This window comes from Hippoglossus hippoglossus, chromosome 16, assembly GCF_009819705.1.
Source record: "Hippoglossus hippoglossus isolate fHipHip1 chromosome 16, fHipHip1.pri, whole genome shotgun sequence".
Lineage (NCBI taxonomy): Eukaryota > Metazoa > Chordata > Actinopteri > Pleuronectiformes > Pleuronectidae > Hippoglossus > Hippoglossus hippoglossus.
This window is the reverse complement of record NC_047166.1, coordinates 3,780,415-3,784,981: the sequence shown is the minus strand read 5'-3', so window position 1 is coordinate 3,784,981 and position 4,567 is coordinate 3,780,415.

The following is a 4,567-nucleotide window of genomic DNA, read 5'->3' as shown; positions in this document are numbered from 1 at the left end:
ATTATTGGGCATTTTTGGTTACAGCTGTGGTGTTGTCACAGTGGATTGTGTTATATTGTGCAGATGTCATGTTATTCTGTCCCCACACACACACACACACACACATACACAGTTCTTTCATTTGAATATCAAAAATGTAACTGTGTGGTCTTAGAGTGCTTTAATTTCCGGCGGTGGAAAGCTGCCAGTTTGGAATCTGCAGCTAAAAACAAGTGTCGAGGGAACAGAATAAATAAATGAATAAATAATCGAGTAAATAAATAAATAAAAACAGGAAGGATGTGACTCCAGGAACAAAACAAAAATACAGAACGAGTCAAGAGACAAAGTTACGGAGCAGATCCAAAGCTCGTCCCAGCCTGTGTGTGAACCTGGACCTCCCCCCCCCCCACACACACACACACACAGACACACACAGACTCACACACAGACACACACACACTCCCCCCTTGATGCAGCACATTAGTTTCATCGCTGAATTGGTTCTCCTCATGCACGCAGCGAGTTTCCCCATCAGCTGCCTGTCTGTCAGTGTGAGGATGGTAATTCGGGGAGGGAAGGAGGCTGGGGAACAGCTGCTCTCGCAACAGCCAATAATAATGCAAAAAAAAAAAAAAATGACTAACCTTAAAAACCGCAGAGATGGGAGCAAATTGGGGATGTGTGCAGCTTTTTCGCGGGCCCTCTCCCGTGAATTGTCTCTTCCCTGACAAGCAGCTCATTGCATTTCCCATCATGCATCTGATCGGTCATTCAGAAACACAAAACACAAATAAGTCAAGTCGACCATCTGCTTGTTAGTGGCAACTATAAAAGTGCCTGTTTTAAAATAAACAATAAAATTACTTTGACGGGCCAGGGACCACCTGGATGGAAAATCAAATATTTTGTGTTATTTAAGGTAGGATTCTGTCAACGATAAAACAAAGCTTGTGTTTAATTTATCACGGTAAACAAACAAACACACACACACACACACACACACACACACACACACACACACACACACACACACACACGCACAATACTTGTGTCGTCCTCATTTTCTAAATCAATAATCAGCCCAGCATGCTTCATTAACAGTGACCAATCAGAGGCAAGCTGGGGATCTCATTTTACAACATGAGCATTCTGAAGACATAAACCATCTGCTACTTGTAGGAACAGAAAAATCAAATTAATCCATTCTTATCATGCATTCAGATTTTAAAGCAATTAAAGATGTTCTCAGTCTAATCGCACACACAGAAGTATCTTGGTAATGAGGAAGGCAAACTCTTAGGTGAACTTTCCAGGGTTCTCGAACGGCGCGTTTGGAAACTTCACAAGTCTCGCACACTCCAGTGAGCCGTTAGCCCGCACAATACAGATGTTGGCAACAACAATGAATTTTTTATTAAGCATTTAATCATTGCGCAAACCCAGATTTCCCATAATAGGGGGCTCAAATTCAAAAATCCTGGGATGCCAAATCATCTACAGTGTAATGTTTTCTTTTTTAATATAAGAAATAAACAGCTGCCAAACAATCACAACTGGCTTTAACTTTATATAAAACCCAATGATGAACTAGGATGTTGAATTTACCTTAATTAAGCTTGGGGAGTTGCTCTCGCCCAGAATGCTAATTTGAGCTCAGATGTGGCGCCGGTGCTTCGGTAACCTCGGAGGGCTCGGGCATCAAACCCATGCAACCACGGCTTATTATGGCACCATGCCGTCCAATTAAAGCTGAAGTATGGATGGCTTTAAGACAAAACACAATATGGAGCGATGCTTAATTCTTACAGACTCCTTAACCTCCGTCATTAACCTACAGCGCGTACGTACATGGTGAATCTGTCACCAGCAGCCGTTCTCCGGTTGATTATTTCTTTCAGCTGCAAACAGGAAACAAATTACAAGAAAGATCGTTACGGCATCAATAAAGTAAAAATATTAGTCATGCAAAGTGTTTCCTGGAAAAAACGACCGGCAAGGAGCCTTTGTCACGTTCAGGTATTTGCATGTAAATCTGACGATTCACCAACATGAATGATTTCTTTAATAAAACTCCTTCCTGGCAGTTTCTCCCTAACTTTCCCGCGGCAGCCACAACCGTCACCTAATTCACCAAAGAGCGGCACAAACTAATGATATGATGGAAGATACGTGTCTCAATGGGGTGAACTCTATTAGTAATATAGTTTATAGTTTTCCTGCTTAAAAAGAAAGAGGAAATGTATTCAGTTCTTACTCTTCTTTCTCCTGCTACTGTGATTATTGTTGTTATCAGATCTATATTCCGAGTTCAGTCCCTCTCCCTCCACCCCAGCACAATTTCCATGTGCACTCACATTTGTGGCCCCAGTTGAAATTCATGAAGTCCCCCCAGTGCTGGGGTTTGCTGGGCTGGCGACCAAACCGAGAGCGCAATGAGCTCATTGTTACGCTCCGACTGCTGCTCTCGATTTCAAAGCTATCAACAGCTGTCGATCGGAGATGTCCTGGACCCCGTCCATCAATCACAGGCCTCCATCATCGGGAGACAAAACAAATACCAGTCAGCCAAATGTACAGCCCAGAATCAAACCAGGTGTGGCGAAAAAAAAAAAATACCCCAGACACAAGCGCACGAACCCACAACTCCACCTCAGAGCGAGAGCCGGGGTCTGGTGGAGTCACCGACAGGCCGCTGAAGAGGTCAAAGGGTCAGCGGTGCGTGGAGCGGGTGCGTCGGTCCTGTGTCGAGCATCGCACAACGTCTCTGCCAGGTTTTTCAGTTGCACTCGCTCAGGGTCATTGGAGCAGAAAGAAATGAATGAACTCACAGCTCTGAACAGCTTCACATGTTCAGGTGGAACAGAAACAGAAACTGAAAATCTGTCTCCTCTTCAATCCGACAACTCTCAGGCAAAGCTCTTCATTAATAAACAGACTCTTTTGATATTAAAGGTAACTCAGGTAATTCCGATCATCCATTTATTAGTTTTAATTATTACTTTTGACTTAAATCTTGTTTATACAAATCAGATGTTGCATGTTTTTCAAAACCAAATACTACACATCAAGCTCACATTTACCATATATGGAACATAACTGAAATAAAGGTACTGAATGGAAGTGTTCACCCCAGTTGAAACAAAACTTACTGGAAAAATAGAGACTTGAACATGTACCAGTGTGATAAGAACAAACCTAAAATGACAGCAACCATTTTAGCTTGGTCCATGTCCCATCCACTAACATGGAAGAGGTGGGGTTTATGGTCTTTACTGTAGCCAGCCACCAGGGGGAGACCAGGCAGATTTGGCTTCACTTCTGGGGAAGCTGTCCTGTCGTCCATCTTTATCCACAGTCTGTGGTAATAACACACAAAGCAGTGAGCAGCAGCAGCAAAGAAGAAGAAGAAGAAGACGACTTGAAGCTCCAGCCGTGTAAACAATAACTGATATAAATGATAAAATGCATTAAACAAGCTTTGAACGACTGTTTGTTTACAGGAGACTTCACAGTGCAGCTTTAAACCTTTTACTGTAAACACTGGGTCGGGTCCTGAAAGTGTTTGTGTTTATTGTGAGTTACGTCTTTATTGTTGTGGGTTCTTTTTAAAGCTTCTGCAGAGCTGTTACCGTGATTGTGATTTTTCCATATGTGGCAAAAAGGAAAACTTTGAATCCCTACTGATTCAATACGATTGGCGATCAATACGAAATAGTAATATTCTGTACGTTACTATTTTTCTTTAAATCAAAGAGAACAAACGTTTATCAGATAATGTGAATGGAAAACAAGCTTGTTCACATCTTTAACACAAACGGAAGAAAGTAAATAATAGTGTGATACTAATCAAATACTTCTAAGATTGTCATATTCTCAGTACTAATACACATCTAAAACTTATTTCATCAAAACTCTTAGTATATACCGCCATTTATCTTCTTTTTAATGCAGATGGAACACACACAGAAATATGACCACGTTTTATTGAATCCTTCCTAAAGCAGCCACCTCACTGTGCAGAGGTCCAGAGCACTGCTGGACCCTCGGAGTTCTGGCAGGTGTGAAGCGAATCGAACGTCCCGCTGTGCTGAGGCAACCGTGCACCGAGAGAGGAATGTACGGAGAGAGGAAACAAAGAGTCGACGTCTCAATTAGTTTATGAACAGAAAATTCCAAAAGCAAAACTTGATAATGGATCAGTAGTTCAGTTTAGCTTCTTAAATGTGATGAGATGAGGCTTTTTTTTCTGTTTGTTTACTTTTTATTGCTAATTTAACATATTTAGAATTTGCGTATAGTTGCGGGTAAACTTGCACTTCATCTGATATCGTATAGTTTAATTAATAACTGAAGAAACTTATCGACAAATTCATCAATAATCTAAATGATTGTTTGTTGCAGCATCAACTTTGAGCCTCCTATACTTTTACATATATTCCCCGTCCCGATCGACGGCTGAGCATCACGAACAGGAAGTGCTGTGGGTGTATGGATCCCGGTGAGAGAGTGCAGGTAAATAAATAATCACCCAAATCTACCCTGCCACTAACCCCTGCGCCATCTGCGAGCATCAGAAGTATATGAC